We start from the raw sequence: 25362 nt of genomic DNA, 5'->3' as shown, positions 1-25362 counted from the left end.
CTTCCAAAGGGAGTCAGTGAGTACAAAGCACAGTTACCGTGCTACCTACTGCCTCAGCCAACTTGGTAGTAGAACATGTTTAATAGCATGTAATGTGATGCAAATTTGGGGGGGCAAAGAGAACAGAAAATGTAATGTGTCATCCAAGTGAAATTACTAGGGAATTCTGGGTTTGTAGGTTACCCAAATTGGATTTTGGCCAAGTGATTGAAGATCTCTAAGTGGGTAGAAAAAGTTGCTGGACTTTTTACTGACCAGGACAGATTAAGACTCCATGTTACAGCTCAGTTGAAAGCCAAACCTTCCAACAGTGGCCCCTGACACTAAAGCCGGCCCAGTCCTGGTTCAGAAGAAAGAGTGCCAACATGTTGAATCATCAAATTATTTCCTACAGCAGATATTTCTTGGATGTCTCCCATGCAGTTTCATCAAGGCAATGATCCTATTTCATTTATAAGCGTACAGCCCAAAGAGATGTCTACATGAATACTCAGAGAAGGCTTCAAAGGAAGACCCAATAATATTTTTTAAGTTTCAAGGTGCTGAAGGCAATAAAGGAAAAAACTAGGGTTTTAGGGCTGGAGTGCTGAAAACAACACAGCATGTTTCTTATAGATTGCTCTGGCCACATATACCGTTTCTAGTGACTGTCGCCATGGTTCTTATACCCCATATCTCTTTCTTATTTTAGAAAGCCATTGTACTGTGTGCTAATGGAAACTCTGGCAGCACCAGCAATGAGAAAACTTCATAAGTTTTGGTAACTTCTGGAAGTTTACATATATTAGATCCTATCTGTCTTTCTAATTCCCGAGTGTACAAATAGCATAATGCCTGAAGTTGGTAGGTACACATGAATGTTGTTAAGTTTCCCAATTCCTTTTATTACAACTTGGATGTGGTGCAGTCAAAAACCCTAAGCCCATTTTATGCAGTCCTTCCCTTCATGAGATGATACCCCTATTGAAGAGGATTTTGGAAGAGCGTCTTCTGCTCCAGGGATTTACTGCAGCAGCCAAAGATCCAACTCAAATATCTATCTGCAGAAAGAATCTTCCAGTTGTCCAGGAATTTGCCTCTTTCTGTTGAACTATAACTACCTCCTCACAGCTAAGATTCTCAAAATCCTTTGTGTGTGGCTCTCCTCCCATGTCTCAGACTGTTGTATTTCTCCGGGGTGTTTATATCTGCAGGGGACAGTGAACGACTTCCTTATCTGTCACAGTGCATTGCCGTCATAATTGTCTTCAAGGTGTTTAAAGACTCCTGATGAGAATTTGGAAAACCTGGTTTCCAGTACTGAATGAAGGAAAACACGTAACCTTTGTCTTTTGTCTCATTTCCGAATAAGTGATAAAGATCTCTCTCCCAAATAGTTCACAGTGGTAAGGACCAGCATCTGTAATATAATTGCAAAGTGTATACAAGCACGTGGAATTATGCACATGAAAACATAAATACATCCAGGCAAATGCTAACAATCTAAAAAATATTAGTTGAATCTTAGTATGGAGTTAAACTTATGGTCAACCAAAATTTACCTGCAAATGGCCATGTCATTCATATTCAAATTAAAAGAGCCTTTTAGTGCCACTCAAAACAATTAAGGGTATTGCCCTAAAAAGATAAACACTGTAATAGGTCTTTGAAGTAGGAACTGGTTCAGCTGCCTTTCCCCTCCACTGCAGTGCCTTCAAAATCATCAAAGCAATGTTCTTAAAGTGTGAATGTCTTACAAGTAGCTCCTAATGGATTCACCCTTCACTCTGTTTTTCACTAATCAGAGGTAACCTGACTTTTACATTCGTAATTATGCCTCTTTCAAAGAGCATTAAGGCTAATATTGGTCTTAAATGATCCTAAATGCATCTCTGCTTTTGACCTGGGCTGCTCTGACCACATACATCCTGATATTAGAGCAATCCCAAAGACAGTATGTCCCAAGGGCACTAGTCAGTAGGATTTTTTCCCCCAGGGTCATTTCCCTTTCTTTTCCCTTCACCACCTGCAGGATGTTCTCTAAGTGGTTGACTTCCTTAGAACCCTCCCAGAAGAAGTCAAAGTTTTTCAAAGGCTCACTCTTGTCTGAAAGAGTTATTTTCAAATTTAATGCACTTAAAACAAAAACACAAAAACCAAGGCTTTATGGGATATTGTTGAAAATGAAGACCTCCTAGGCCCCAAATCCCTGATATTTTAATCCAATTGGAGTGTGGGAATGTGCATTTTAAATAAGCAGGCTAACCTGTCCAGGTGTAGTTGATCTGCCTTTTGAAAAGTACTGCCCTATAGATTAATGTCCATTCTGGGCCCAAATAACTTTCCAGGCTTATCTCCCACCTTAATTCCCAAATCCCATCCTTAATGTGTGCGTGCATACACGCACGCACATGCACACACACACACGCACACACACAGATATTAGGCCTTAGAGGATGATGTACAGCCTCATCTTTGTGCTCTTCTCCTTTTTCTCTCAGCTTTGACTGTTCTTCTCTATTCCCTGCCACGTGAGGTCTATGTGTTCAAGGTCTTACCCACACACCAGCTCTGAAGCCAGTCCTAATACCTCAATTAGAACTCCCTTCTTAAAGTTTCTGGAGCACCCAGTTTAAATGTCATTTGACCCTTAGCAACATATTCCTTGCATTACATTTATTTTTTAGCCTATCTGTGTTCATTATTAAACTATAAAATACTTGGTAAATATCATATCTCATTTATCTTTTTAGTCCTAGCAGAGGGCTATGAATATAATAGTTGCAGAGTAAATGTTTATAAAAGTAAACTTACTTTACTTAGGTCTACTAGATGTATTTAAGGTTAGTTTGTGAAGATTTTTGCTGTCTTCCCTTGGAACATTAAAGCAGAAATCATCTCTGAGGTAGCTACAATACACAACTCAACTAGCCAAAATTACAAGTTTCCAAATGTCTGCATTTCGAAAGGACTGCTTACCTTGTTTTGCCAACTTTGGGTTCCAGAATCTTACCCATAATAGACAAGCTGTAAATACAACTATCTAAGTATAAAAATATTTAGGATTGTTCTTTAATGAGGAACTTACAGAGATAACAAAATATTGACATAAAAATTAAATGATCCTTGGGGTGCCTGGGTGGCTCAGTTGAGCGTCTGACTCTTGCTCATGATCTCAGAGTTGTGAGATCAAGTCCTGCGTCAGGCTCTGCACTCAGTGTGCAGAGTCTGCTTGGGATTCTTTCCCTCGGCCCCTCCCCATACTCACAAGCTCTCTCTAAATAAATAAATAAAATCTTTTAAAAAAATTGAATGACCCAATAATTAGAAAACTTTTTATACTCCTCAAATTGCAAAAAATTAAAAGGAGTAATATTGTGTATTATTTGAGATGGGGAGCTGAGCACCCCCACATATGGTGGGAGCATAATCTAGAACAAGGGTCTTGGAGAACAATGATAGCTTCCATTGAAATGTGAAGTGTAACAATTCACTGACCCAGTCATGCTACCATTTTGTATCTTCCCCAAAGAAATTCACATACAAATACAGAGAAAAATGCACAAAAATATTCATTGCATCATTGACTGTAATAACAAAAATTCTATCAATAAGGGAAGGTGTAAACAAATATCGACATGGTCATGCTACAGGGCATTATGCAATAATTAATTATGAGATGCATCTATATAGACAGATATGAAGGACCTTTTATATATATTCTTGAGTTTAAAGCAAAAGTTGCTGTGCCTTATTGTAGGAGACTCTTTCTTTCTTTTTTTTTTTTTTAAGATTTTATTTATTTATCTGACAGAGAGAGAGAGAGAGAGAGGGAGAGAGAGAGAGAGAGAGATCACAAGTAGGCAGAAAGGCAGGCAGAGGGGGAGGGGAAAGCAGGCTCCCTGCGGAGCAGAGAGCCCAATACGGGGCTCAATCCCAGGACCCTGGGATCATGACCTGAGCCGAAGGTGGAAGCTTAACCCACTGAGACGCCCAGGCGCCCCGAGACTCTTTCTTTTTTGAAAGCTGATCCCGAAAGTCAGTAAGTTGATATGTACATTTAATTGCAGTTGCAAACGCAAATTTTTTAAAAATGTAATTATATCCCTATATTGTCTTCTTCTTTTACGCCTTTTTTATGTGTAAAAAGACACGGAGGAACATATTGACACACAGGAACATATCACAAACTGGTGACATGGGTTCCCCCTCCTAAGGTGATGACTGAAATTGGCACAGTAAGTATAGGGAGTTGGGGGACAGCCAAGAGACTTTTCCTTTACTTGTATTGTCTGAATGTATTTTAAATGAGCTTGTGTTCATTGCAGAAGTGTTTTACATAAATGACTTGTGCTGTGAAATGGCAATTACATTCTACTACATATTTTGTATGGTAGAAAACTATATTATATGGTTAGTTTATTATACAGACACTATATGGTTAGCATCAAGCTGTAGTTTCCAAAGGATGTGCAGAGGTTCCAATTCTAACTGCCAATTCCCTTTCACAAAAGACTGACACAGACACTTAAGTAGCCTGTTGGAAACAGAAATCTGTTTGCCATGGTAGCGCTCAGTTTCTTCCTGTTTCCCTGGGTCCTCTTCACAATATCCTGAGGCCTGTATGCTACACCTGCTCTGTGTTGTCATTCTCCTATCCCAGGACCAAGGACAAATTACAGAAGTCTTTACTCTCTTCATCTACATAAATATTAAGCAGGGTTCTCCAGAGAAATAAACCAAAAGCCTATATATAGATATATAGAAAGAGATTTATTATGAGTGATTGGCTTACATGATTCAGAAGTCTGAAAAGTCCACAATTCTGCTAGAAGTCCAGGAAAGCCAATGGTATCATTTCAGTCTAAACCCAAAGGCCTGAGAACCAAAGGAACCTATGGTATTAAGTCCTAGTCTGATCCTGAAGGTCCCAGAACCAGGAGCACCAAGGTCTTAGGGCAGGAGAAGATGTATGTGTCAGCTCAAGCAGAGAACAAATTCTCCCTTCCCCTCTCTTTATTCTACTCAGGGCCTCATGTATTAGATGACACCCCTCTGCATTGGTACACTTCTTTAGTCAGCATACAGACCGAAATGCTGATCAATCTCATCCAGAAACACCCTCATAAACACACTGAGACATAATGTTTGACCAGTTCTGTGGGTTTCCCTTACCCTAGTCTAGCTGACACATATCACAACACAACATTGCCCACCGCTTTGCCTATTAACCAGGTATGGCTGCAGAGCACCACGATTCTGTCTCTCACTAACATGAGCAGAAGGCACAGCTTCTGACTGGTATGTTCTCTGCATCCCAGGAGAGGGGAATATCTTTAATTCCCTATTCCTGTAAAGGTCACTGTGAGTGGGGGCTCAAGCCAAAATGGATTTTGGTCTCCCTTTGTTCCTACCTCTCAAAAGAAACCAAGAAATGAAGATATTCCTTATTTTTGTGAGACTGACGTTTTTATCATTCTGGAAAGCCCTCCCTAGGAAAACAAATGAAAGGTTACAAGTAAAAATTGCGAGGGTCCCCCACCCACGGCCAAGATCCTTAGAAGTGACATGTTAAGTGTACAATCCTCAGTCTTAAGCTTCATTAGCCTCTGGGTAAATCCCCTCTGCTTGAGGCACCATACAAGCACACATGCACGGGGTGGTGTAAACATGCCACATCCATCATATGTGACTCACAGAGCTCTCTGTCTCATTTAGTAAACGTGAACAACCTGGGATGATGGGGATTAGGAAACTCCCTAAGAACAGTGGTAAATCGGGGTATATGAACACACATTACACCCTAAATTGCCCATGTACACCCTTTAGGTCATGGATCAAGGAAACTAAATCCTTTTATGATACTAAAAGAAAAAAACAGTGAAACACACAGTGACTTTCAAGGACCCACAAATTTTATGTATACAGATAGTTCCCATTTTCTGATAAAACTGACTCAAATGAAAGAGTTCTATTATTTGTAAGGGTTTATTGATACAAACTTTGTATTTGGTAAGTTACCTGTAGAAAAGGAAATTGTTTCCCTTACAATTATGGTGTGGTTACTGGAGTTCACACCATGGCCAGTGCCTCATGCTTTTGGAGATCACACACATTCCCTGAAAAATGCACAAACTGGGGTGCCTGGGTGGCTCAGTGGGTTAAGTCGCTGCCTTCGGCTCAGGTCATGATCTCAGGGTCCTGGGATCGAGCCCCACATCGGGCTCTCTGCTCAGCAGGGAGCCTGCTTCCTCCTCTCTCTCTGCCTGCCTCTCTGCCTGCTTGTGATCTCTCTCTGTCAAATAAGTAAATAAAATCTTTTAAAAAAAAAATGCACAAACTATAGAAATAGGACTTTGGATTTGCCCTTCTAGGCAACCAACTTGAGCCACAGTAACCTGAGCAAGATGTGCCCACAGTGACCACTGAGCTGAATACAAACAGGTCCATTAGGTGACACACCTCAAAATATTCAGAAGCTCTAGCTTATGAATAAGGTCTAGCTGACCAGTGGGCTAGTTTCAACCCAGCACGGGTACCCAAAAAAAGAGAATTCCATATGTTCCCATACTTCCTAACCTTATCCTACACCACCCCACCCCACCCCACCTCTTGACAGTGTCTGCTTTGCTGTCATGTCCACTGCTTCCTTGAGGCATATCCAATCAACTTCTACCTCCTTTGGCCTGACTTGAGTGAATCCTTTCACTTCCCCTGCCACCAGCCTCCACCTGATTGAGCCATCCTCCATGACCACATTCAGTGGAAGCTTGATCCAACATGTAACAGGACAGTATTTTTCCCTGTTCCTCCATTCTGCTTTCCTCAATGTTAGCTTCCCTAGAAAACTCCAGGTTTTCCCCTTGAGATTTAAAAAACAAAAACAAAAACAAAAAAAATCCTGCTAAGTTCTAGGACTCACATTCTCATCACAGCACACTGAATGATAACATCCTCAGAAGTCCTTGGACTCAATCTCTTTGGCCACATTGTCATGTGCCCGACCACATACTATCCCGGTCACAGAGGAGCAGATAAGATAAGGTGACTGGCTTAAGGAATCAGCTTATCCTTTGGGCTCAGGGTAGGATGATAATTCTCATGGATGAGAACAAGGTGGAAATAACTTCCTTAAAAGGAAAATTTTGGTGCCGTTGGCAGGAAAGGGGAAGAAAAAGAGGCTGGGCTAGACCAGTATCGGCACCAAAAAATGTCTACTACACCTGCTAAGTGTTAGTCCCAGATAGGTATGAGAACCTAAAACTTTAATATAGCATCTGTTCATGAGCATTCAGCTAAAAATAACAAACAAAGTTGTTAGTCCCTCATTCTTCTTCCAGTTCCTGGACAAGAGGAAATTTTTTACCATTATTTGCAATTTAGAAAATCTTACTAAGAAATGTCATATTTAATTGCTATGTATATGGATTTTCTCCTCTATGAGAAGACCATGGTGACCTAATGACCGTAGAATCTAAAATCTTCTCACAAAGCAAAGACAATTTATGCAAGAGGAAAATGGACACCAAAACAATGATTGAGATAATAGACCTTAATGTTCTTTCCACTCCTTTATAGAGATTTCTAAGTCAGTCTGTTTACACCCATGTCTGCCTTCATAGTATGTATCTTCTGAATTTTCTTATATAAATATTTTTTATCCTTTTATCAAGATTTATTGAATTGTCAAAACCACATTTGGAATTGCTCAAACATTGTGAAGAATTGAAATGTGTTCAGCCTTAACACATCTGAGTTCAAGATTGTTATGTTCTTTGCCAATAATGTACCCCAAATCTGAAACCAAGATAGAATATTGTGTCATGTATCAGGGAACCAGGTATCGGTCTGAATTTTCACCACACTTAACAGCAATGGCAAAAAAAAAAAAAAAAAAAAAAAGTTTAAACATGAATTAAAAACAAAAAAGTAAAAGGAATTTCCTTTTTCATAGGTTCACAAAATTCTTACTTGGAATATTCTTTGTGGTGGGTTGGTTTGCCACACAAAATGTTGTTCACCTTGTATTTAAGTGAAAATGTGAAAGGTGAAAAATGTGTTGGAATGGGACAGAAAAAAATTGAGTTCTAGTCTAAGCTAGACTCTGTGACTTTGGGCAAGTCACTTTACATCTCTGGGCTGCACAGTGTACAGCTTGGCTGACATATCTTTAGAGGTTCCCAATCCTGAACTTATTAGAATTTTGTGAAATGAACAAACTAAATAGGGAGTTCAGTTTCCCTAAATATCTAAAATGGAACATTACCATCCATTTCCCTCCTAGGAAACTGATATCAGGTGAAAGAGATAAGAAGTTTGTAAGACAATTCTGGGTTTCACAAACAAATTTCCATGTATCTCTTTAATTTGCGATTACCTTAAGCAAGCAATTCCCTTTACACTTTTATTCAAACATAACAAGCTGTGTTTGAAAATGCCGGTATACACCATTTATTACGCTCTCCAACCCAAACACGAAAACATTTGTACTTATGTTATGACTTCACCTGGTGGCTTTCATTTTCCCCAACATAAAGACAGGGTGAAGCAAAGTAATAGAAAAATAGAAAACATCTTTGTCGGAAAATGAGATTGCAGCTGTGTAACTGGAGCACACAACCATAAATCAGAATGTCAAATCCAAAACACATGACTGTTTGCAAGTTCTCCATGTGCGCTCTAATGTGATTACAGCCTGGTTGCTATTATGATTTAAAACAAAGTCTTTCATGCTAGAAACAAAATGCGGAATGTGAGCTGCCTGGGGGAGAGAGCTGCAAGCGAACTAGCGAACTAGGGACATACCCCTTGCTGTCAGAGAGGTGGGCTACAGTATTTCAAGTGCTGGTTTGTCAGGTGTGAGAGAGCAAGAGGATACAAGAGGAACCTTGGCAGAGGTCTTAACATGAGGGACAAATTAGCCAGCAGTGTTCAGCTCAGCTTGACAATCTGAAATTAGCTGCTCTCTTCTCCCCTCCCCATCTTTTTTTTTCTCCTGAGCAGAATCCTGAAGCCAAATACGAAGATTACAGAAGTCATTCTTTCCTGCCTATCACATAAACAAATGGCCCAGCTGTTATTGCTAAGATTCCAGTTTTAAACTTGGACTTTCTTGTATAAACTTCAATGTAATGGTATTTAAAGTGTCATAGGCAATAAGCATCTAATCCTACTCAATAAATTGTAGGCTCATTGCATGAACTCCTAGAGCTGTTAAAGACAGCTGTGCTTTTTTTGTAATTTAAGTCATTTCCAAATTGGGCAAGTCTCCAGGTGTATTTTCAGACAAACAATGTGTACTAGAAAAGTGATGTTCTGAGTCTTTCAGCAATGGAATAAACACAAGAGAGTAAAAGCTGAGATGTAAGGCGGTACAAACATTCCCGATCACCCCAGGAGGGCAGGCACCAAGGTAGGGGAGCTGGGAAACTGGTTCTTATTTCCTTGGACTATTAGAATATGAGCCAGAACCTTTTCCCCCAAGGACCTTCTTAGATCCCAACTACTTTTGTAACTGCTTGTTACAAAATGGGTTGCCCTAAATGGGTACAAGGATGGACAATAAGAATTTAGTATTTCTCAAAATAGAATCATCAACTCCCAGAGCAATGACATAACCCTGAAATAGAAAAAACTCCTCCCATAGCTGATATTTAAAGGTTTCAGGAGAAAACGGTTTCCACCCTGTGATGTCATTGAAATAAATCATCATGAGACCAAAGAGTAAGAAGGCATTTTAAGAGGTCATTTCATCCAGAGTACTCTTAAGAGGACCCACAATAAAGGCATTTAAAGAAGATTAATTGGTAATTATTTTAGATTCAAATCATCATTAAGCATTAAATGAATCCTCTTCTAGGACTTAAGAGCTCTGAGTGGGCCGGGTAGGGAGCATGCTTTTCTGTATCTACCCCAAGTTGAGTATTCTATAATCAAATGATGGACCTGAGTAGGGGGACGACCAAGTTCTTTACCTTGCTTTAATGATAGAGAGTGGCCCTCAGAGAGGCTATCACAAATGTCTACCTCCTGGATCTGATTCCAGAGCAGGGGAATATTGTTATTGTTTCACTTTGGTGGCTGTGTTATCACCAGGAGTTGTTATGCGCCAATAGGATATTCTTACCTACATTTGTTCTGCTCTCTTGTAAGGTCCTGTGCATTATCTTTTGGGCTAACCACATATGATGTCTACCTCACTGTCAACAATGTAGAGAAAACAGAGAGAAGCTCAGGGAAAACATAAATCACAGATCTAGAGCCCACAATGCAGTTCCCCTGAGTCCTTCTGTGGTGGGTTGAACTTCATCATTGACGAACTAAGCCTGAAATGAATCAACACCTCTCTCAGTTACTGGAACATAACATAAGCTCACAGGTGGAGAGAATTTCAGGCAGTGACTCAGGGTTACTTTTGGCCTAGGTAGACAGCTAGACAGCTACGACTAGTCCCAAAACTCTTAGAAATGATCTTCTGGATCCCTGCCCCAACACAACCCCCCAAATGACAGTTCTATGTGCAAAGAAAATTCCTACTGAAACTTGTAAGTCTAGGCTTAATAATTAGAACTTCCCTTCATGCAGGGATCCTGATGGTATTCCTACCGTCCCCCTTTGAGAAAGACATGTTACCTCAGTGGAAAACTTCACCTCAGGCAAAAGCAATGGCCCACCGAGCACAACCCCTTAGGCTTGTTCAGTTTTGAGGGGAAACATAAAGATCTAACCGAAAAATGTATACATTAAAGATTTAACCAAAAAAATGTCTAGAAACAGCTAATCTCTCGGTGTCACTTCAAACAAGTATAGCATACCAGACACATGGTATTTATCAAACAATTTAGTCTCTCAGCTAGCCAACCTATTGGGTCCCATTTCTGTCACTTAAAAAGTCTCTAAAAGCCTACAAAAATACTGTCAAAATGACAAAATGATAGTATTTGGAATTGTGTTCCTAAAGCAATTTACCCAATACCACAGGTAGCAATTCCTCAACATGTGCATAATTAAAATGCTCTTTAATTTTCATGAAAGTATCTTGAAAGAAAGGACAAGCCCTATAGAATGGAATGGTGGGTAGATTTTTTTAAGCTAAAAGCCAGAGAATGAAATTATTGAAACCATCTTCTGTTCTACTTTAATTTTCACCAGCTTTTTGCTAGTTTACTTTAACAAGTAATGTTTGATTGAATTCAGGCCTGCTTTTGTTTACAAAATGAACCAGAGCCAGCAAGTCGTGGCCTGGTTAATTTGCACATCCACTGCCTTGGTCTCCTCCCCTTTAAACAAAAATTTAGAGTTTGTGATTTATTGTTGATTTGGTTAGTTCAAATTATTTTGATGGCTAAAATCTACCTTCTGCCCCATCCTTGAGATTCTCACCAAAAGTACCCAATCTACAACTCCTATGCAAGGCAGAAATGATCCCACCACAAAAAAATGCAAAACACATCTTCTTAACTTCAGATGCCAACAAAAGAAACTGAGAATAAAAATTCACAGATGGAAGAAGGGAGAAAGCAGTATCCATAAATCAGTAGCTTTATAAACCAAACTGTTCCATTCAGAAGAAAAATATCAGGAGAGCAAAGCAAAGTGGTCATTATTGATGACAGGTCTCTTTGAGTCTTTGAGAGTCATCATTATATGACAGTCAGGTAAACCAGTGGCTCTCAAATCCAGCAGAACATCAGAATCATCACGAAAGCCCTATTCCTAAGTCTCCTCCTCTAGAAATTCTGACTTTAAAAGTCCATGATAGAATCTATATGTTCAAAAAGCACCTCCAAATGGTTCTGGAAGCTTTGAAACAGGGTATAGTCTTTATGAATGTTTAATGTCGCCCTGCCCAGCCAGTCTCATCTACTCCTCTGCTTGAATTCTCTACTCCAGATCTGAAAGTCTCTTCTTGCTCTAGGCTGTGAAACTGGTGTATCGTTCCTCATATAGTTGGGTGAGAGTAAATATGTAGAGAGAATAATGCCATGCCTCCTTTGTCACTCATGTACAAAATCCACACCCACACACTACTGTTGGGGTGTGCTCCCCAAGATCACTATCTAATGTTAAAAATGATTTCTCATGACTGTGAACTCTGAGAAACAAACTGAGGGTTTTGGAGGTGAGGAGGGTGTGGGGTTGGGTGAGCCTGGTGGTGGGTATTAAGGAGGGCACATATTGCATGGAGCACTGGGTGTGGTACATAAACAATGAATTTTGGAACACTGAAAAAAAAATCAAATTAAATTAAAAAAAAAAATCTCTCACATGCCCACTGTTCATCCATAACATTCCATTTCCATTCAAACTTCCATTTTCTTAACAGCAAGGCAAAGCTCATTCCCAATCTCCTTTACCTCCATGGGATATGCTGCCTTTCTTCTAATGCATCTACTTTCCTTCATATTGCTCATTTAAAAGTAATCTCATTTGAAATAAAAAGGGAATTTACCTAATACTACAAGTATTGAGGGAATGACTATTAGCTCTTAGAGGGAAGGAACCATACCCATTTTGCTTATCTCTGTATCTCCTACACATTGCCTAGCATATGGCACATGGCAAATGTTCAGTAAATACCCAATGAAGGGTGCCTGGGTTGCCCTGTCAGTTAAACATCTGCCTTTGGCTCAGGACATGATCCCAGGGATCTGGGATCAAGTCCCATATCCGGCTCCCTGCTCCACAGAGAGTCTGCTTCTCCCTCTGGCCCTCCTCCCACTCATTCTCTCAATCTCTCTCTCTCAAATAAATAACATCTTGGAAAAAAAAAAGTTTTAATTAACTATTTATTGAAAATACAAATGAGGTCCAAGATTAAAGTTTTTCCTAGAGACTACTTAAATAATCTGTAATTTTTCAGACAGCACCATCTGGGATATTAAAATCCTAGAGGTGGAAGGGCTGATAAGGATACTGAGTTCATGTGAAGTTATGGTTTTTCTGAGGTCAACAGCACATGCATGACAACTCTCAGATTAGCAGAGTCCAGTGTTTGTTGTTATTTTCATGGTTCTGTTCTGTTTTTTAGTACTCATCTATGAAATAATTAACAATGCTTCCCACATCATAGGATAGAAGGAGGTAAAATGTAATGAGAAGATACCTAAAAATGTTTACAAGTGTTCCTGATGCATTGCAAGCACTTAATAAATCTAAGCTTTTGTTATTTTATCATATCATCTTCACTTTCCAAGTCTAATATCTATGCCTGATATCTAAATCTTCCATAATCTGCCTCAATTTTGTCAATCCAATTGAGTTTCCCATTATTGCTCTTATAACGCAATTCTGACACTAACTACCCAGAGATAGGTCAGATTTCACAGGTGGAGGGCACAGTCCTCTATAAGACTCCTCCCATTTCAGACTCTAGTCATAAACTCTGGAGTTCTCGGGCTACCTGCACTTCTGACCAACTGGCTACAAGCTTGGGTGTTCCCACTACCCTCTCAGGTTTAATAATTCACTAGTATGACTCATAGAACTTAGGAAAGGACTAGACTTATGATTATGGTTTCACCTATAAGATGCAAATTAGTACCAACCAACTGAAAAGACACATAGGATAGGGTCTAGGAGGATCCCAAATGCAAAGCTTCCATTTCCTCAGGACCTGTCACCCTCCCAGCACATCGATGTGTTACTTCGAGGAAGCTTACTCAAGCCCCAGGTATCCATAGCTTTTGTTGGGGTTTCATTGTATAGGTACCACTGACTGAATCATTAGCCATGTGATTGGGTTCAATTTCCAGTACTCCTCCCCTCCCCAAAGGTCAGGCTGATACCACATGTGTCAAGCCTCAGTGCTCTCTAATCACACGGTTGGTCCTCCCAGATTAGCTAGCCCTACCCTGAGTCATCTCCTTAGCTTAAACTCAGGCATAGAACTGGGTTCCACTACAAATAACAAAGGCACTCATCCCTCAGGAAATTCCAAGGATTTAGAGGTTACCTTCCAGGGACCAAATTCTTTATTAGATGCCAGGTTTCTACTCCAATGTGACTGGTTTTTTCATCATCCTCAGATCATGATCAATTAATTCTAGGTCCTTCTATTGAACAAATCTTAGTTCTTTGTTTTTGTTACACTCATCATACTCATAATTACTTTTCTTTGTCTTCCTCATTAGACTGTAAGATCTGTAAGGGCAACCATCATGTCTGTCTTATTCATTACACTTAGCCAATTCTTTACATTTTTCTAAGGACATAGTTAATATACTTAAATTTCGGTTGGCCAGTGAACTCCATCTTCATGTCTTTATTCACAAGTATGGAAAGAACATTTGCAAACCTGAAGTTAGCACCAGGGCCACTGAGGCTGCAGTAAGAGCAGGTACAAATTGCAAAATAGGATAAACAAGGAAATCTACCAGCCATTAAAAAAAACATTCAAAGGAGATTTGAAACATACACCACTTCATATTCTATTGTGGCTACAAGAGAAGCTGTGAAAAATGTGAGACAACAAGCACAGAAATAAGAGAATTTCTGTATTTTTTACCCTGAAGGTTCTGATGACGGTTATAGCGGAGGAGAGATGTTAATTGATTTTTTTCTTTACTCAACTTCTCATTGTATTTCATTCATCTTTAGTAAGCAATCATCCTCTAAATAAGCAAAATGTTTCAAGCTTACTTTCCCCGAAAAGGGTAATGTGGTAATGGTATCTGCAGGCAGAATTCTATCGCAATTGCCATACAAAGATCCTTTTCCCTAGCCACACCATCACCAAAAAAGATCTTTTTAAAATGGAATTTGCAGTTTTAATTTGTAATGGAAAGTACAACCATCCTACTAGTTCAGTCAATAAAAGTAAGACTGAAAGTGAGCCTCTGAATATTTTAATCCACCCTCTTATAATAAACATTAGTAGAATTGAAGTGAATTGAAATCTATTCCCTCAGTTTCATTGGTCTAAGTCTTTTTTTTTTAATATTTTATTTATTTATTTGACAGAGACAGATCACAAGTAGGCAGAGAGGCAGGCAGAGAGAGAGAGAGAGAGAGAGAGGGAAGCAGGCTCCCTGCTGAGCAGAGAGCCTGATACGGGACTTGATCCCAGGACCCTGAGATCATGACCTGAGCCGAAGGCAGTGGCTAACCCACTGAGCCACCCAGGTGCCCCTAAGTCTTGCTTCTCAACAATTGCTGGTTGTAAACTCAATAGTAGGAAGTATCTCTTATGGAATGAAAGGCTTATGGAGTATCATGGCTGGAACTAATCTGTATGAGCAGAAAGCAGACAGCCACTGAGGACAAGTAACTTGCTCAATTTTCCATACCAAGTTAACAGCAGAGATCTCCCATTTCCTGACTTCCTACTCTATATTTCTTCTCTATCATATTATACTAATATTTCTTTTCTATGCTTCAGAATTTATGACAATGCTCAGCACACAATAAATGCTTAGCAAACTATGCTGATTTTGATTTCTTTTTTTTTTAAAGATTTTATTTAGTTATTTGACAGACAGAGATCACAAGTAGGCAGAGAGGCAGACAGAGAGAGAGGAAGGGAAGCAGGCTACCCGCTGAGCAGAGAGCCCGATGTGGGGCTCGATCCCAGGACCCTGAGACCATGACCTGAGCCGAAGGCAGAGGCCTAACCCACTGAGCCACCCAGGCGCCCCTGATTTTGATTTCTTAAAGAGGATTTATGTAACACATTCTCAGGCATGATTCTCATTAATTACATACTTTCCTCTCATGTATTTATTCCCACTTTTGTACCCACACAGATTACACATGGCCATTCACAAAGAGCCAATCTGCTGAGAACCTGGTATGTCTGTATTTCATCTGTCATCCTTCTTCAATCTCTTCCCTATGTATGCACTTAAAGGTAAGAGTACAGCCCCACACAGCGTGGGGGGTTTATAGCTTATCACTACCCATCTCAGAAGGTAGACTTGTTCTGGTTCCAGTTTTCAAGGCAATCAATAGTGTTGTAAATGGTTTGGAAACTTGACTTGTGGGGGTGGGGGGAAGCTCACATTACTCAAGGACATTCAAATTTTTTCCTTGGTCTCACTAGTCTCCAAAAGATTATATCTAGCAATTACTCTGTTCATTTGCCTTTTAAACCAGAATGACTAACATACATTGGTCCCTAAAATGTGCATTAAATAAATGAAAATAAGACATGTGATTTGAATTTTTCACATTAAATTATAATGCAATGTGTTTTAAAATCCATATTCCACATTTGAAGTAACTTTGAATAGTGTTTCAATTTAGGTGGCTAATGAATGAATATTGGAATTCACACAGGAGTCAATAGACACATTTGGAAAAGACAAATCATATCAGATCTTTCCTGCTTGAAGTCCTTCATTGGCTTCCCACTGTAATTAGAATAAATCAAACTCACTTAACAGTAGACTTCATGTCCCATATGACCTTGTTCTACTTTTTCCTCCAGCCTCATTCCTCTTGAAACTTCTTTTCATTCATCATCAGCCAGTGACCTTCTTTTAGTTTCCTCGGATTTTAGCTTTTTCAGAGCCTTTACATATGCTGTTCCTTCTGCTTAAAATATTCATAGTCCTCCCACGACTCTCCCCTCCCATAAATCATACCTCCTCGTGTCCATGCCCTTTTGTAATTAGACTTTGCTGCTTCTCCCATCAAGTGGTGGAGGCCATTTTTTTCTCCTCTAAATCTGGACTAGACTGTACTAATACAATGCAATGGACCCAATATTCTGGAACTTCTGAAACCAGGTCTTAAGTGGTGTCATAGCCTCCAATTTTGTTTTTAGAATCATGTTGCTATGTAAAGAGGTTCAAGTTTCTTGCTGAAGAAAGAAGGCACATGCAGAGAGAGATCTCCTGGAGAATAAGAATATGTAAAAAGAGATGCCCTGTAAAGAAAAACCAAGATATCTTCGTTGATAGCCAGCAACAAAGATATCTTCGTTGATAGCCAGAAAAACCAAGATATCTTCGTTGATAGCCAGACAGACTCAGACTGTCTTGTGTTCTTCGGCCCCATGCCTGGCACTGTATAGAGCAAAAGGATCATCCTAGCTGAACCCCGCCAAATTCCCGACTTACAAAATTGGAAGCTATAAATGGTTATTGCCATTTTAAATTTATCTGATTTAAAAAGTTTTACTTGCAGTAAAATTTTTTTGTTTGTTTGTTTGTTTAAAATTCTATGGACTTCAGTACATACATAGAAACCAGCACACAAATGAACTCAGCATAATTCTAACATCCTGAAGTATTTCCTAGTACTGTCCCTCAGTAGTCCTAATTCCATGCCTACCAAACCCTAGCAATTACTGATCTGGTCTCTGAACCTATAGTTTTGCTTTTATCGTAGTATCACATAGATGAAATCATAAAGTATTCAATGGAATTCAATATAGTATTCAACACTGGTTTCTTTCAATTAGCTTAACACATTTAAGATTCATTCATGTTGTATGTATCAGTAGGATGTTACTTATTGTTGCCAAGTAGTACCCCACTGCATGACTTTAGCACACATTCAAGTATTTTGAGATTGTTTCCCATTTGGGGTGATTTTGAATAATGATATTTTAGGCACTTGTGTGGAAGTTTCTGTTTGAAAATAAATTTTAATTTCTTTGGGATAAATAGCTAGCAATGGGATTGCTAAGTGATGTTTAACTTGTAAGAAATTAACAGAGTAACTATACCATCTTGCATTCCCACCAGCAATACTCGAGACTTTCAGTTGCTCAAACTCCTTGTCAGCACTTGCTATTTGCAGTATTTTTAAAATAGTTTATTTATTTCACAGATAGAGAGCACAGGCAGAGGGAGCAGCAGCCAGAAGGGGAGGAAAAAACAGGCTTCCCACTGAGCAGGAAGCCCAAAGCTGGACACAATTGCAAGACCCTGGGATCATGACCCAAGCTGAAGGCAGATGCTTAACTGACTGAGGCACCCAGGTGCCCTATTTTCAGTATTTTTATTTTGGTCATTCTAACAGGTATGTAACGGAAACTCATTGTTATTTTATTTTGCATTTCCCTAATGACTAATAATGTTAAGGCTATTTCATGTACTTTTGTGCTATCTGCATATCTGCAAATTAGCTCAATCCATTTGCCTCCACTTTTATTGAATTATTTTTTATTGTCGAGTTTTGCAAACTCATCACATTTTTTGTATACTTGTATGCAAAGGGCAGAATAATACATACTGGCAAGCAATTTAAAAGGCAATTTAAAAACTAACAAAATTTTTCTCACTTGCTGAGTGTTGCGGGGAAAGGGGGTATGTGGAGAAGATGCTGGGTAATGGACACTGGGGAGGGATGTGATATGGTGAGTGCTGTGAAGTCTGTAAGCCTGACGATTCACAAAACTGTACCCCTGGGGCAAATAACACATTATGTGCTAATAAAAATAATTAATAAGAAAAATTTTTTTTCTCACTTGGAGTTAAGTTACTTTCTCTCCTGTTTGATCACTAGTGGAAGTAAGAATTGGACAGTGGCTAGCATATAGATAGATATAGATATAGATATAGATATAGATATAGATATAGATGATATATAATATAATATAAAATCTTAATATAATTTAAAGCATATTTAAAATATATATAAAATATATATGTATATATGAGTATATACATGAGCTAGATAGATACTTATTATTGTGCTTCCTGACTTCCAGATATTTCCACACATTCTTTGCCAATTCTTCAAATTCTTTTATTTTCTTATATTCATGAGATTTTAATGTCCTTGCTTAAAGAATTGAGCCCCCCATTGTTCCTTCCTCATCTTTATGCTTGATCCTGGCTACCCTAGAAAAGTCTTCTACCTTCTATACTCCATTGTTCCTGGGAATCCTTCTGGTCCCTCCTCTCAAACCCTGTTAAACTTCATTTTGCCTGCAGTTCTCTGATGTGATTCATTGCTTTAAATCTAGTTTTTGTTTTTTCATTCATTACCCTTGGACTAGATGTTTTGGAACTTCCCTTACATCCTGGGCCCACCCCAGTGCTCATCTCAGACTTTGATTCTAATTCCCCTTTAATTAGAGCCCTCAAAGTGCAGAAAAACCACACCCACTCCAATACCAGTCCCTGCTCGTAGAATTTCAACTTGGGCCCAGTCCCTGCTTGCCTGGGAAGAAAGGTCTCACACCTCACTTGTTCGAAACATAACATGAAACTCAGCAGTGTGGGACCATCATGGAATAATTCATGTAATCATGCTGGCTTTGTTGATTACATTACAATTTAATCCATCGTGGAAAAGATCTCTGATTTTATCCGTTATTGGAATGAAATTTTTCTGCCTTCCTAAAGGAGTACATGAAATATCATTTAACTTTTTTCTGGAATCATTTTAACATCAATTATCCACTGGGCTTTTGTAGAATGAGAACTCCAGATCTTAGTAAATGGGGAAAGACCATTTCTCTCCTAAAGAGGCCAAGATTGCTGTAGTTTTTCTGTTTTATTGGTGGGGGTAGTATTTGTTTGTTTGAATTCTTTTTTTCTACTTATTGTAGTTTTGATGTTTTCTCCTTTTCTAATGCAGCTTTTCCTTCCTTCTTGAAGGAAGTATGTTTTTTGGATATTGCTTCTAGTTTTCTCTAAACATTATTTAGGAAGAAAAACACCTGTGATTCACTTAACACCTCTTATTCTTTCTTTTGACTTCTCACACATATCTATGGTTTTCATTTTTGCAATGATTATGAAATTAGTTTTACACATTATAAATTAATTAAAATAAAAATTTTAAACGAATTTAAAATAGTACTTACGTCATGAAAAATTTGTGAATATTAAACACATGAAACATGTTGGAGCATACTTCACACCTAGGAAGAATTCAGGAAACATTAGCTGTTGTGGCTTTTGTTTTATGGCTGGTGCCAGAGATGGTATGATGCTCATTTGCAGCTGCTGTTAGACATCTCTTCTTGGATATTCTACTGGTGCCTCAAATTGCAGACTTGAGTTCACTATTTCCTCTACCTCCCCCCAAACTTATTATTCTTCTTCCTGTGTTTTTAAATTCTGCCCATAACACCATTTCACTATCACATTTTTTAAAGATTTTATTTATTTATTTGCCAAAGAGAGATTGAGAGAGAGCACAAGCAGGGGGAGAAGCAGGCTCCCCATGGAACAAGGAGCCCCATGCAGGATTCAATCCCAGGACCTTGGGATCATGACCTGAGCCAAAGGCAGATGCTTAACTGACTGAACTACTCAGGTGTTCCACAGACTTGAATTTTTAAAAACATCTTTGATTTTTCTCTCTTCTGTGTCTCCCAACCTGAACAATTCCTAAGTCCTTTTTATTCTATTTCATGAAATTTCTTAAGACTTTACTTTTCTCTCTGTACCCTTGTTCAGGATCTTATTACTGCTCATCTGGACTAAGGCCATAATCTATGGACTAAAGCAATAGTCCAATAACTGCCTTTGATTTCCAGCCTCTGCAATATATTCCTACACTTAGATTAATTTTCCTAAAGAACATGTACGATAATGTCTCTCTCCTAGTCTGAACTTTTATTGACTCCCCAGTGTGTTCTGGTTTAAGCCTTTCTACTCTCTGGCCCCAGTCAACCACTGCAATCTGCCTTAGCAATCTCTTCATGCTTTGTACCCTCCAGGCAAATTATTTAAATTATACTAAAATAAAAATAGTAGTATTCTAATTGAAGGTCTATGACTTTTTTCTTTCTATATTTAAATCAAGAGATGTATGAGTGGGCTTTGATCACCTCTATCTGGACTTCTAAGTGGTCTCCTCTGTTGACTTTTAACAGATTCTTGGCTTTATTCTGGATGGATGAGATTGTCAAATAGCTAAGTTCATTATAGGTGAAGTTTCCTGCCATTAAAAAAAAGTATCACGTACACACACACATACACTTGCACACACCACAAATGCATAATAAGGAACACTTTGGTATTTTAACAACATTAATTCTTTACCTCAAATGCAGTAGATACCAGAGAAATACTTTTCCATTTCCCTTTACATTGGACATATTTGCAACTTGAGAACAAGAGCCAGTGTTGGTTTTCAGACAGAATCCATTTAATTAATCATACTATTTGAACAGCTGGGGAAGCCATGTATTTATGTAAGAGCTTAACATTCTTTCAAAAATTGTCAAGTATGAATCAAAATAATATTATTTCACTTTTTAATGATACACTATTTATCTTTAGATTTTATTCACACTTAACTTTATAAATCAATAGTTCCAGTCTCTAAGACACATTGTTACCTATGTTTAAAGGCTTTTTAAAAGCACTATCATGTGCATAGGGCTAAGCTTCTATTTACCACAGGGACTCGTTTTGGAAGTGTGAGACTTTCAAAGTTTTGTTTCCAAATTTGACAGGCGCTGGGTAGAGTAGAGAAGAAATAGCTTGATAATATTGTGTTTTCCCCTTGGTAGTCACCAACAGAAAGGTAAACTTTTCTTATTTAAAAAAGGTAGCTTTTCTCATTCAATGCAACAATATGAACTCTACATGCACAAACGTGGGTAGAAGACATAATAAAATTGGATTGTTGCTTTAAATCTCTCAACAACATAATTTTATTTAAAAAAAATTTTTTTAAAGATTTATATATTTATTGTAGAGATGAGGGTGGTTGCAGAGGTAGAAGGAGAGAATCCTACGCAGACTCCATGCTGTGCACAGAGCCCTACGTGGGGCTTGATCTCACTGCCCTGAGATCATGACCTGAGCCAAAAACAAGAGTCAGATGCTTAACCAGATCCCCAAGAACACAATTTTGAAGAAAAATATTAATTAAAATGTGAAATAGCAAAAATATGTAGGAAAACTTCATAAAACTAGTTTTAATACTGGATTCTAGTTTCTGTTCTTAAAGGTAAGGCTAATTTGAAAGAGAAACTTTGGATTCTGCCCGAGATAATCTGATAGAAAACTTTAGGGATATGCGCAATTATTTAAAGGGAAGTCACTTATCAATAGCAGTCCTTCAGGGCCAGCCAGAGTGGTCGGGGTCCCTGAGAGTCACACTGAGGGCCTTGGAACTGTGTTTTAATTCAAAAATTTCTAAAGGGACAAAAGCTCCCTAAGACTAAACGAGAGGATAAAGAGAATGACAGGCAACTGGAACATAGCATGGTCAATTTTAATTTTCCATTTTGAGTTCTATCATTACAGGACAGAATTGTTTATGGTTAGCAATTTGCATAGCTAACGGCATATGACTTTGACAATTAGGATTCCAGTGGAGCCAAGGCATATCTCCCCAAGGCATAAAATAGGAAAGTGGCTGCTGCAGGCTGGTGCTCAGAGAAACTCTAGACTTTTTTACACACTAAATCAGCCTTGAAAGTCTGATGAGGCATTAACCAAGGTCCACATACCCACATACCTCCCCACAAACCTTTCAGGCTGCCTTTGTCTTTTTATGCTGTCTCTACTTCTTCTCCCCTTTAATTTGAATGCCCTTCTCTGTGCAGGAAAAGAGCAGAGTGTGTGTTATTGTGTTCTCTGTTCTAAAACATCATAGGGGTGGTCCTGGCTCCTACCACTGTCTGAGACCGCACTGAGGACTGGACCAGAGAAACTTATCTCAGAAAACTAAAAGCCAGTCTTCACCCTCTAGAAATTTAATAATACAAGAGAGGAGATGCAGATACACCCAAACGTAGGGACTTCAGGAAAAAAACATTGAATTTATACGTGAAATTGTCAGAGGCAGCTCAGCGAACCTTAATGTTATTCATTCATTTATTCACTTTTTCGTTCATTCCTTCTTTCATTCATTCTACAGACATTTATTGGATATTGCTACATGTTCCTAGGCACTGGAGACAGAAAAGCGAACAAGAATCAACCCTGTCTCTGCCCTTGTGGAGCTCTCAAAATAGTGGAGTAGAAAGACAATCAAATAAGACATAAGTATAAAATTGAAACCAGAATGTGAAGAGCATGATAATATGAGGGCCCACCATAATAGACATGACACAGTCATGGAGGGAAGACTTTCATGAGGAGACAGACACTGAGCAGGAATAAGTTGTGTGATGGTCAGGGAATGGTTTTCCATGTAGGAGGAGGGAGCATGGTAAGAGGCACTGAGAAAAAGTCAGTGTGTCAGGCATGGAGAAAGTATGGGGGGATATGCTGGGAACTGAGCCGTGATGGGGAGAACTCAGACTCTGCACAACTGTAGGCCTCATTGATGAGTTTCATTTTGAGTAGAAAGCAAGAGTAGCAAATACTTCAAAATGATTACCCAGAAGCACTATTTCCACTCTGGACGGAAGCAAGATAGACCTGCATAGTCTAGAATCCAATATGGTTGGGTATTGCAAAGTCACACCCACTCTCTCAGTGTACATTAATTGCTGGGGACAGCAATATTAAGAGATGGCTTCTTGAAAAGGGGCCAAACCACCACTTGGTTAAAACAGGGAAGTTTTGACTAGCTCCACTAATAAATAATGAACCCAATATCCTTTGCCTGGCCTTCACTCTTTCACATAAATTCAATATGTTAATGCATCTGTAACAAATTAAGTGTCTTTTAAAAGTCCCTTAAAAGTCTCCAAATCTTTTAAAATTTAGAGTGCCTATGGAAAACAAATAAGCAAAATCCTTGACCTTTTCTCTATTCATAAGTAAGATCAATGGACGATGCCAAGAACCGAGAAACCTTTTTATTCCCAGATTTTTTAAAGAATTTACTTTTATGAACCCAAAGTGAAATTGGAAATCTCTTTCAAAAGACTAGCTTGCTTGGTTAGCTTTTGATAATGAAGTCAAGAGAGTACTAATATATACCAGTCGCATTGCAGAATAACCTAATCTCCAAAACGCACACTGACATTTGACATATGTAGCCTAGACAGCCCTGGGAATCAAAGAGGAACAATTTAAAGTTGTTTATTCTTACATAATGGAAAAGGAGGGAGGGGAAGAATTTCTATTTCCCATTAGTCAGTGTCACATGTCCTTTCTGTATTGCTGGTGAGTATTTTCTATAATAACCCATTAACCCGATCTGTAGCAAGCAATAAAATACCTGAGAGCATGCATAGAAACCCAAACAGAATCTTGGAATAGAGAGATAACAAGAGGAGAGACTTTTGTAAGCATGTTTAAAATAACATTTCATTTCATTTATTTTATTTTATTTTACTTTGGGGGAAAAAAAGGGAAGAATGGGGAAGGAAATGCTATTACAGGGCTACCACAAGGAGTCAGCAATTTCTGAGTTTTTCAATTAAGTTGCCAATTTTCAGGCTATTACACTGCTCCCTGAATCAAAAGGATTAACAATTTTCCTCTTAGCAATTAGAAAGGTAGAATTTTACCATTGAAGCACATGGGGGAAGACTGTACAAGAAGTTAGAATTAACTAAATTTCTACCGAGGACCACCCAAGAGGAGCTAAATGAGGGGTTACTTTCAAGTGGGGCTGGGATCAAAGATTGAGGGAGATTAGAACCAATAGGAGGTTAAAGAAAAACATCTGGTCCTTTGCAGTAATCACCAATAGTGAGGTAGATCTTCCTCGGGGGGCGGAGGGTGGGAGGAGAGCAGCAGATCTGACCACCGACCCAACAATGGGCCACAGGGTGCTGATTCTATGGGGGTGGACATCTCTGTTGTTCTGCGTGAAAGACTCCCAAATCAGAAAACCTGACAGGGACCGTTCTTCATCAGGAGAAATGCAAATGTACAATTCAGCCTGGAGGCTTAAAAGATGGTCCCCCCGCCACCCCCCCGATCGGGCAACATAGGCATGCTACATATTGAGTGTAACCCCTTGGCAGCCTTCCTCTAATGAAGCCCATCACTCTGAGTGGTACAGGAGGGCACTGACCCCTTCAGAAAACAGCTGAGAACTGAGGCTATCAGGAAAAGAGGGGATGCACATTCACACTGATTATAACCTTGTCACCTGGTCTTACAGAGTAAACGTCCATTTCTGTTGAGGCAAGAGATGTTAAAGTCCTGGGCAGAAAATGGAAATATTCCGAAGAAATCAGGAAGAGGGGATGTTTCAATATTTTCCTAATAAAAGAAGTCTTTGATGAGAAGAGTACTTTATTTTAGAATGTTCTTGCTTTTTGTAGTTTGAGCCTTTTAAAAGAAGAGCCTACTTTCACATGGTTTCTATACAGAGTGTAATTCTACCTTATTCCCTATTCTTCAGACGATCCTGAAGAATTAATCACCTAAAGGGATGATTAATAGAAAACAGCCCCTCAAGTGCAACTTTTAAACATGCCAGTTTTATCTGTTATCTCTGCATATCACATTTCCTTAGAAGAATTCCAAGGAAGAATTTTTTTTAAAGGATCAGAGCTAACGTGTTTGCCTGACTCCTCTATCTAACAGGAAGGCGGCTGGGACGAGATCCCGTGTG

At 38.9% G+C, this 25362-nt stretch overlaps 2 long non-coding RNA genes across 2 annotated transcripts; one reads left to right on the top strand and one right to left on the bottom strand.

The window, feature by feature from the left end:
• Positions 1-880: 880 nt before the first annotated feature.
• LOC125103701 (uncharacterized) lies at positions 881-16634 on the bottom strand. Its single transcript, XR_007128473.1, has 3 exons — positions 16563-16634; positions 2959-3006; positions 881-1399 (listed from the first exon to the last, which is right to left on the bottom strand). It is a non-coding gene; the product is annotated as an uncharacterized LOC125103701 (long non-coding RNA).
• Positions 16635-17902: 1268 nt separating this feature from the next.
• LOC125103811 (uncharacterized) lies at positions 17903-25132 on the top strand. The gene is made up of 3 exons (XR_007128503.1): positions 17903-17946; positions 22759-23003; positions 24907-25132. It is a non-coding gene; the product is annotated as an uncharacterized LOC125103811 (long non-coding RNA).
• The last annotated feature ends 230 nt before the right edge of the window (positions 25133-25362 follow it).

Source organism: Lutra lutra, chromosome 7 (assembly GCF_902655055.1).
Source record: "Lutra lutra chromosome 7, mLutLut1.2, whole genome shotgun sequence".
Taxonomy (NCBI): domain Eukaryota; kingdom Metazoa; phylum Chordata; class Mammalia; order Carnivora; family Mustelidae; genus Lutra; species Lutra lutra.
Note: the sequence above shows the minus strand (reverse complement) of the source record. Positions and strands in the feature narration are given on the sequence as shown.